This window comes from Montipora capricornis, chromosome 14 (genome assembly GCF_036669925.1).
Source record: "Montipora capricornis isolate CH-2021 chromosome 14, ASM3666992v2, whole genome shotgun sequence".
NCBI classification, from domain to species: Eukaryota; Metazoa; Cnidaria; class Anthozoa; order Scleractinia; family Acroporidae; genus Montipora; species Montipora capricornis.
Genome location: NC_090896.1, coordinates 22,769,860 through 22,780,490, shown reverse-complemented (window position 1 = coordinate 22,780,490; position 10,631 = coordinate 22,769,860). Strand labels below are relative to the sequence as shown.

Sequence of the window (10,631 nt, the reverse complement as noted above, 5' to 3'; positions counted from 1 at the left end):
GAAAGCTTAATAAATGTGGACAGTTTTTGTATGCAAGGGCCAGCTGAACAAACTGACAAGTGCCGGATCTTGGGAGATCTGACCAGCAAATAATACTTAGACTAAACTCAAAATAATTATGCAAGGCTGGTTGTACGGCTGTGAGGATGTATAGTTTTTGTTTGACAAATATTTCGTCGGGTACGGCCGGACTTCTTCAGGGAGTTAAATCATAACTCCCTAAAGAAGTCAGGCCGTGCCTGACGAAAAATTGGTCAAACAAACACTATATATCCTCACAGCCGTACAACTAGCCTTGCATACTTATTTTGTTTTTAGTCCAACAAATATAGTGCCGGATCTTGGGAGATCTGACCAGCAAATAATACTTAGACTAAACTCAAAATAATTATGCAAGGCTGGTTGTACGGCTGTGAGGATGTATAGTTTTTGTTTGACAAATATTTCGTCGGGTACGGCCGGACTTCTTCAGGGAGTTAAATCATAACTCCCTAAAGAAGTCAGGCCGTGCCTGACGAAAAATTGGTCAAACAAACACTATATATCCTCACAGCCGTACAACTAGCCTTGCATACTTATTTTGTTTTTAGTCCAACAAATATAGTTTAACCAAGTTTTCCTTTTATTGTCAGGAGCCGGTAAGACGTGAGACCACTGAGGGTTCTTCTAGTGAATTTGTCGGGTATCGGATGCCGCAGCACGAGCAAAATGACTTCACAGTGTTATTCACAAGCCATCAATCAATGAAATTGTCTCAGGCGTTTTCGATATTCTGATTGGTTGTTGAGATATCCGCATCTAAGGTTGGAGTAGCCAAAAATGTGCGAGGTACGTTGTGTAAATGGACACCATGAGAAATTATTCTAAATATAGGAATCTCTTGACAAGCTTTTGTTGATTGATGCCTTGTGAATAACATTGTGCAGTGATTTTGCTTGTGCTGCGGCATCCGATACCCGATAAATTCAACAGAACCGGCGCCGATCCTGATACTTACCAAAAGAAAAACTTGCTTAAGCAGTATTTTTATCGTAAACTACATTTACCAAGCTTTCTTCTGATGTATAGTTTGTTATGATTTTATTGAAACGCAAGTACGAACTTTTTCCGGAAGAACACCCACGAAGGTAAGGTGGGAAGTACCTTAAAACTGGTGTCCCACGGATTTCATGTGTCCATTGGCAGGAATTTTGGTATTGAACCAGTCCGAGTTTTGTCAATCCAATCCAATCTGATCCGGTCCGGTCCGGTCCGGTCCGATCCATGTTTTGCCAACGGCCATTTGTTTGTACACAAAATACTGTAATAAAATATATATTTTTAAAGATGCACAGCTACAACATGCATTTCTATTGGGCAGGAAGTTACATGAGCTGGGACTGCATTTGACACTGCATTTTAGGAAAACAAGCGAAAAAATTAACTTAATTAAATAAGGACAGTGCCTACTATTGTTATTGCACATACATTCTGCCCATCTCCAGATACTCGGATTTCCAATCGGTAGTGCTTACTAATGCAGGGATATTTTTGCACGGTTTAAATTTATGCGGAGAAAGCAGACCTTAGCAAGTGCTCTTGGTATCCAAAAAGAAAATTGGGGGTAACCATGCATTTTTCAGAGATAATTACCGTAAGCTTTTATTTGGAAAGGAACGCCATATATTGCTTTGTATTTTAAAGCTTTTTTGCTAATATTGTTGATTAATTATCTTTGAAAAATGCGCAGTTACCCCCAAAAATACCTTTTGAATTAGTAGGCACCATCCTTAACACAACAAAAAAACAAGTTAAGTGTTTTTTTTTTATATGTCGTACAACAAAGAATGACAAGAAAAGGGAGAGCGACAGCGCAAAACCAGTAAGCAGGCGATGAATATTAATTCAGGACGTTCCTGCCCAAAATGTTCCCACATACAGATTTTTTTAAAACTTGCCATGCAGAAAGGCAATGATCTACTTTTGCCAAAAAGACCAAAAGAATGGGGGTCACCGTGCTCGTTTTCGAGATCATGAGGTGCACTTTTAAAAGCTTGTGTTATTTTAAGACAATCTAAGCTTACAACTGTCAGCAACATTCAACATAACTAATATAACTAAATAAACTTTTGCAGCTGATGTGTTTTTCTGAAGTGAAATAGACCTTGAAAAACGATACATACTAGTCTAAAATATTTGTAACTTCTCACATACATATTTTTTTTTTGTTAAAATGGACAAAATCAGGAAAGGAAGTGATCTACAGAAAGAAAAATGGGGGTCACCGAGCATTCAAGAGAGTAAAATCGCTGCGAAGTTCTCAAAGCAATTGTCTATTCACACTGTCACATCAGTGCGTGACATTTGCGAGAAGCCTGGATCCACAGCTATCCCATGATGCCACAAGCTACCCTTTGCCGAGCGAGGATCGAACACTGGCTTGATGCCATGTTTGTTTACCTTTGTGTTTCTGCGATGGTTGCCCCTTGAGTTTCGTATTCCCGGTCAATGCGGGTAAAAATTCGGAGAATGCAATCAAAACAATATGGTGGATCACAGTTGTTGTGCTCTTAATTGCTCAAAATAGCATTTACATTTCCTTGTCCCACAGACAACAAAAGCAAGTATTATGTCTCAGGAATGACCGAAAGAGAGCGGCGTTCTGGGTGGATTGCAGGTTGTCGCCTGGATAGTCTAAATGTAACAAGGCACACCAGGATATGTTCGGCTCATTTTAAAGGTGGGCTTGGACCCGCAAAAAATCGAATCCTGTGCCCACGATATTTGACTTTCCCAAACATCTCCAGCCTAAAACTCACCAAAGTCGTACCAACCCTGAGGAGTGGAGACATCGAAATGAAACACCATAGTCGAAGAAGGTAATAAATATGGAGCAGTCTGCCTCTTCGAAACAAGATGTTAGGGTGGAAGCAATGGATCTTGGCTCAAATAAAAATTGTACCTTTGAAGGAATCAAGAACCCTTATTGTCAGCTGGTGTATGTTGATGCTCAGGTGCAAACTGATTTAACAACTTGTGACATACAATTCATGGACGAGTGCAAAGCAAGGCTGGAGAACAAGACTCAGCTGAAGAGAGGTTGTTTCATTGAGGATTTCTGTAAGGACGATCGGCCCGTCAGATTTTACGCTGGAATCTCCTCGTTGACTTGCCAACTTATGGTGTTTAACTTTTTGCAGCCATTTGCTGAAAAAATGAAATATTGGGATGGCAAGAAAAAAACTGAGGGAGAAGCTTATATATCAGTTTGGTCAATATTTCTTTCATAACGGAGCTCAAACAAATCCAAGGTACCATTCATTACAAAGAATTTGTTTATCAAATTATTTTTCTGATATCCTATATTTGTCCATAATAGTTTAATTTTTACAAGAGCAACTTGTGCAGAGATAAAAAATATATTTTAAGCTTACGTCATTTTAATCTCATCCACTTTCTTCTTTGTAGGAAGAAGTGCCATTGTTTGCTGAATTTATTTTAGTTCTCGTGAGGCTTAGACTGGGTTTGTTGATTGGTCACCTGGCTGACATTTATTCACTTTTTAAAGGATCTGTATCTAAACTCTTCACAACCTGGATAAACATGCTCTACTATGTGTTCAAGGACATTCTGATTGCTTGGCCTACAATGCAGCAAGTTAGGAGGCATCTACCAATGTTTCCTTGAACAAGAGTAATTATAGACTGTACGGAAACAAAAATTCAAAAACCCAGTGGCCCATCTGCACAAAAAGTTACCTGGAGCAGTAATAAAAGCTCAAACACCTTAAAGCTTCTAGTCGTAATTTCTCCCACTGGTGCTTTCACGTTTGTCTCAAAACTGTGGTCAGGAGGTGTTTCAGACAGACACATCACAATGAAATCAGGTCTCATAGACAAATTGGAACCTACATGTAATGATGATTGTATGGCAGACAGGGGTTTTAACATATTTGGTCACAAACAAAAGGGCCACTTTGAATATTTTTTGTTACTTGCTTTTTAGTCTGATTGTTTAACGACAGTAATGGGATTTAGCAAAAATGAAAAGCCAAATAAACTTAAGTCTTAAATAAAACGACAGTACGACAGCTTTTTACCAAGTATTCAGCCAGAACCAGAATTATGCGAAAAAAAGTAATCAGATGACAATACTTTGGGCTGTAGAGAATCGTTTATAAGATAAAAATAATCAACCTATCCTTCTGTTTTTGTTCTTCCTTGTGCATTTAAACGTAAACTTATATTTACCCTTCTATACAGGGACAATGAGCTGAATGAACTGAACCACTTTGCTTTATAAGTAGCCAGCCATCAGGTTGTCTTATTGTCTATTTGAGTTCTCAGTCTCTCGTTCAGTCGGTTTCACGCTGAACTTTATCAGGTGGCATCCACAAAAAAGTGATGTGTTGGTTTGGAGGCTTTGCACCAGTCCGCCCCAGTGTAATCAATATCCTTCCAATGACTTGTAAGCCTTTAAACTTTCGTGATCACATTAAGTACGCGTACATGTCGCCCAGGGGTAGTTCGATAACAGCGAAAAAACTGTTTCCAGTCTGAATGAAGCGAATAGGGATCGGGAATAGTTCCCTCATCAGCTACCAACTTCGCAGAAATATCGTTCTGATCCACTTGCTCATTGATGATTTCAGTGGCAAGTTCATGAGCTTTACCGCACAAATCCAAAAGTTCATCGCGCCGCTTATTCGCAACACTTATTCCTTGCACTTGTAAATACCGGAACTCTCATTTGGACGAAATTAGGCTCCATTTTATCGGCACGATTACAGCTGTTTTCGAAAACTTGAATATGTTTAATTGTTTTGATAAATGTCAACAACATAAAGCTGGATAGTTAAATTAATTTCTTTGCCTCGAAGAATTTTTACCCGCATTAGCTTCGCTATGATGCACTTGCCCCAGTACCGCTGGGAATACGAAACTTGCCTATTTAGCTGTCCATTAACAGAAACTGTCCGCTAACTTAAGATATGAACAATTATCATAATAATGGAAAATTATAATCCTAAGTCAGTATTTCTGCTTGATAAATGGTACACTAAGTCGTTAAAAATTATCACTAGGCTTCTCTTCCTTTTCTTTACAATTCATATGTACTGTACGGGGTAATTGTCCGCCATCTTGTTTTGCATTTACCGCTGTGCAGTAGGACTACACCCAAGCTCCAACAACATTCCCGGATGTACATGCCATGTGCTTCTTTTAAAATCATGGTAGACTCACTCAAGCAGAACAGTTTGTTGCGCTATTTACAAACATCAGGCAACGAGAAAAAAGTTCAAAGGAAACGAAAAGAAGTATCGAACGCATTTTCTGAAAAAGAGACCGAAGAACTTTCAGCAAACAAGGAAACTCTAGTAGAGGCAGAATTCTCTAAACCTAAACAAAACGCTCGCTCAATGCAAAAATTCAAACGCAGTGGAAAAAAGGCTTTTTCTCATGTATATGTTTAGTCCCTCAGTTTTATTTGGCGCCTAGATTTCACCTTGGACACCTAGATGTGGAAAAATGGTTGCCCATGGGCAACCTAGTTCAAAAGTTAATTTCGAACCCCGGACGTGTGCGTGACATGCGCAAAAACATGCTCAGTAGCAATGGGTTCACTGGCGAAAAATGTCTGCGCATGAGTCGCGCGATATGGCACGTGACGCGTTTCCGGGACTATCATTGGCTCTCGTGAAAAAAGCACTCCCGAGAAGAACAGAAAAATGGCTGCGGTTTGAGTATCGGTAGCTTGTTGGTTTCCGTTATTTTTAGAGCGATCAAGACTAGTTTTAACGCGAGTTTCAAGTGGAATGTATTCTTAGAGAACGTACTTGTTGTGTAAAACGTTTGAAAGTCCAATCCAACCAGCATCGTCGGAAAATTTGCTCCTGGAAAATTTTATTTCGTGGGATAAGAGCTGCGAAACAGGTGAGTTTTTTACGCAATTTTTAATGTGGAAAGTTTGTTGCCACCAGGTACAAAAAGTTACTGTAATGTGCAGAAAGGAGGATGCCCAAGGTTTCTGTTCATGTGTGAATTGGCTTGTACCAGGTGGCAAGGAAATGGCAGTATTGTCCAACGTGAAGGTTATTTTTTTCTGCGTTACACCTTACGATCGGCACCTCTACATTAATGATCAATGATTCGATCAGATGTGAATTTGATTTTGAATGTGATTGTGTCATTGGGAACGTAACCCTAGCTAGTATCAAATATTTTAAATAGCTGCTTTTAAGGTCATTTACCCTTTTCTGGTGAAGGTCTAAGTTATTATACTTTTTAGCAGTCACAACTCAACGATCCTTGCGTTCAAGTAGTTTCCAAGTGATGGTCGGATTTGCAATTAATTCGAGTTTAAAATCAAAATCAAAATCCAGGTTAGTTAAAATAATGTTTGGAAGAACAGAATTGTAGGTACAGATATATATACATGTAGATACCTATAGATTCAGGTTTGTGACTGTTTTTGAAATCTATTGTTTTCCGGAAGCATTAATGATGTAATTTTGGTTTTAGGGGACTGTCATGTGTTGTTGGATCAAGGAAATTCTGTTTTGAGTCAAGTATGGTTGACAGTGGATAGTTGTTCCTGAAAAGGCTGAAAGGAAGCTTTATTGCCTTGGACTTTTTTTGGTTACACCCCAAATGTTTGGTTTTTTCTTAGATGGCAAAATTTATTAATATATTATGTGATTTGGAGCTGCAGCTAGAAACAGTGTCCCATGCATAAGGTCTCATTGGATTTGATGGCAGTAAAATAACTTTGGTAAAAAATATGTTTAAAGTTTTTATCATAACTTGTCATCTTGGTCCTGCTGGACTTCAAACATGCTCTACCATTTTGCACAAGGAACTTGTCAATCAACTGTTACCATTTGGTGTATTTGCAATATGATCTTTGGATAGCAATTGATTTATTTTTCTTATCCCTTATGTGTAGATATCCTATGTTTGTCACATAGGTTTAAGCTTTTTTAGTTCCTGTAGTGTATCTTTATTATAGTTAGCTCATGACCCCACAAGCATGTATTATTGCTTTAATATTGATTGTGTTTGAATAAAGGATATTGTTGTCTTGTCTTGTCTTGTAGATAATGCAAAACAGCCTCAGTTGTATTTGCATTATTTCTGAATGTTACTTTAAAGGGCAAACCATTAAAAAGTGAACATAGTTGCAGGAGTTCAGGAAAAATATTCAAAATATTCATTCGAAGTTACTGAAGCAGGTAATTTAAATCTTGAAGAGTTTACATAACCATGTTTGGAATATACGCCATTTCTATTTGGGAATGTTTAAGTCCACAGAATTCATTTTCTTTATTTTGAGAAGTACTGTAAGACTGTTGACTTCATGGGGTTCCCCATTGACGAGTAAAATCGTCTGGTGTTAGACAGAGCAAAATACTCTGGCTTTAGACAGAGTAAAATACTAAGTATGGCCGGTTTAGGGGTGAAAGCGTTAATTAAAGTGCGATCATTACTTTGACTTTCTTTTTCTTCATTTGAACCAAAACAAAGTGATTAATCATCACCTCCACCATTGCTATACAACTGCTTTGGCTTTTGGAACAAAGTATCAAAGTTTAAGCTGGTGGTTCAAGGAGTAAACTTTGCAAAAAAGTTAGGTTAAAAATATTTTTATGGTGTTTGAGTATTATTGTAGAACAATTTTGCATAGTATCATAAAAGTCATTAAATCAATGAGAATCCCAACATGAGGATGCATTTTGCTCAGGAGGGGTCTTTTTAAAAAAAAAAAACAACCCTAATCTTAAAGGTAACAGAATCTTGTTTTGTGTATGTAGGCTAAAGAAATCTGACCCCTTAAAGGAACCAGTTCTAAATTGACAAATGACTGGCATTTTATAATTCATAAGTAAACGCTATTTGCTTGCTTACCAAATTGCTCATTTTTCAGATTGATAGCCTTAAATGTACTGCAGCAACTCTGCCAGCTGTTTGGTCTCATAAGCAGTACAAATCCACAAATTTTTCTCCAAAAAGGAACAACAAGAACAACAGTCATTTTTGTAAGGGAATCCCCCTTGGGGTAGTTTGTTCACTTCACCACCAGTGTTTAACACTATCCAGGGACTAAAGCAAGGATGGAAATTGAATACACTGCTTAAATAAATTGGACCACTTTTTTTACTTCTTACACTTACTGCATTCAACTTTACTTTATTCATCCTTTGAAATGGTAGGAATGATTACTATTATTTACAGCAATTGCTAAAAATTCATTGCATCTAATGTTGAAATATTTTTTACATATGAGTCTTAAGTATATATGAATCAATGGGTTAGTGCAGTTACCCTAACCCATAAAATGAAAGCTAAAATTTCAGAGAGGCCTAATCACTAAAACGAGGGCTTAGGCTTGATCAATAAATTATTGCTATATTGACGGTGAGTCTCATTGACTCATTGACTAATTGACTCATAAATCATGGGACCTCTTTACATATGGAAAGGTAACAGGAGTTATTTCTGTGAAGTCTTCTCCAGAAAACTGCAACATGGGATTATGCCCCTTTCAAATGTAGCTTTGTATGCTTTTGCTGAATGTTTTTGAACGATAATTACAGAAATATGAAGTTATGGTTTCTTTAAAGTTAAGTCTAATGCAAGGGGATTAAAATTATTGAAGCAGCTGTGTTGCAACCAGAGTCCGCAAAGAGAGGTTAAATAATTTGTTGTACTGGAAGTACTTAGTAGGCCAGCGTGAAATTTGTGAAAAGTTTTGGAGGGTGGCACTGAATGATCACCTTCAACAAGTTTTCTAAACTTTGAAGATACCTAATTTTATATCATCCTGCTGTTTTATTGCTGGAAGATGAAATCAATTCCTGATTAAGTATTTTTTGTTGTCACATTAACCCACTACAATGTGGTGAAAGCGTATTATTAGCTGTAGTAATATTTTGTTACAGTAAAATTCTCCCTGCTAGTAAGCTGGACTTCTGAATCAAATTCTCAACTTAGAATATAATTGTTGTTTTGGCTATTCAGAGTTAACCTAATCTACATGTATGTTTATTTCTATAATTTGGAGGAAAGCAAACAATTGGCATTTTGCTTGGAACAACTATAACAAAATATAATTGCAACTAAAAGGTTTTCCTTCTAGTGTACCCAATATGAGGTGCTATGACATGTTAAGTATGATTTTGGTTATTATTACTGCTAAATTCACTTTAAAATTTATTTTTGAATGACTGAAATACATTTCTAAATTTTCCCCTCGGTCTTAATAAATTTTCCTCAATGGACCACTTGAATGGCAATTTTAACAACTTAATTTTGAAAAACAATGCGAAAATCTTAACATTTTCTGTTAGATGCGGGCTCCCGCGGAAACAGTGTGTAAATATTTAGCTGGAAGAGAAACCATTTGGAAATTTAGTGGTATCTTTTTTGTTCCACTTTTTAAAAGATAAACGCATGAAATTGAAATCAAGATCGTAATCCATTAGCTGGTAAGCTCCACAAACAAATTTCCACTCAAACATTGTCACAGCAAACTAGACTCGCGTTGACCTTGAAATTGTTGAGAAATTTCCCTCCGTAGCACTGTTGGCTAAAAAGTACGGTGGGCCACAACTAAAAAGAGAATCTCGCTGGCATAAAAACGCACTATGCAGTCAAAACATTTGTCCGTTTTACTGGCCTGAAAAAGGTTTTTTTTTTTTAATCGACGGAGATCGGATAAAGGGCTAGTACTTCGTGTCAAGCCAACTTCTCATTTGCATTTAGATTAACATTTAGAATATCTATACAGAAAGTATCCCAAACATTAAAAAAAGCTAACCTTAGGCCTAGAAACTTTTCTTTAGTCCTAATTAGGCCTGTTAAAGGTTAGCTTTTATGAATGTTTGATTTGAGCTATTGAAGTCACATGACAAGGCCTCGACTAATCAGACATTTTTCGCCAGTGAAAGCAATGGGCGCGAACGTCCTTAATTTAAAGCAGGGCGCCCTGTTTAAAGCGATGCTCAACGTGAAAGAGAGTAACTAAGAGCACGAAACAACAGGCAAAAATATCAGTGACAAACAACGAGATGGAGAACAAGAAATAGCCCCAATAAAAAGGAGAAATTGACGAGCAGCAAAGAGCAGGAAAGAGCACGGGAAAATAGGAAATGTAATACATATAGTATAACGTAAGGAGAAGGCCAGACTGGTTGTATGGTAAGCAGAGTAGGAATTATAAAAATGTCTGAAGAAAGAACATAAACGTATAACAATTGAGGAGCTCCGCTTATAAGTTTGCCTAAATATATAATAAATGTTACGATATGCTGAGAAAACGGCAATAACTTACTTTTTGAGGCAGAATGACATCCCAACTCTCCACAATTTAATGCTACGCGTACATGTACGTCTGTGATTTATGGCAGGCTCGCTTCCAAGCTCCTCTCCATTTCCTTTTCCGTTTCTCAACTATAACAAGACGCCTATAAGGGCGTATCGGTGGGATGAACAAACAGTAAGTAAGTAATAACTTTATTAAGCCACGGTGAATTCATCAGGCATAACAACATCACAAGCTATATATATCTATCTAAAAGTATCAAAATCCCTTGTAAAATAAAGATAAAATATTAAAATGTGAATAAATTATCCGCACCACCGAAGAAATTAATA

At 37.3% G+C, this 10,631-nt stretch overlaps 2 long non-coding RNA genes across 2 annotated transcripts in view; one reads left to right on the top strand and one right to left on the bottom strand.

Annotated features, from left to right (window-relative positions):
- LOC138032526 (uncharacterized) overlaps positions 1–10,502 on the bottom strand; it is a 24,441-nt gene extending 13,939 nt beyond the window's left edge. Inside the window, exons 1-3 of the long non-coding RNA XR_011128391.1 lie at positions 10,309–10,502; positions 5,136–5,312; positions 1,144–1,300 (exon numbers count right to left, since the gene is read on the bottom strand). This is a non-coding gene — a long non-coding RNA (uncharacterized lncRNA). The remainder of the gene's footprint in view (positions 1–1,143; positions 1,301–5,135; positions 5,313–10,308) is intronic.
- LOC138033092 (uncharacterized) lies at positions 5,693–7,049 on the top strand. Its single transcript, XR_011128565.1, has 2 exons — positions 5,693–5,912; positions 6,501–7,049. It is a non-coding gene; the product is annotated as an uncharacterized lncRNA (long non-coding RNA).
- Positions 10,503–10,631: the final 129 nt, after the last annotated feature.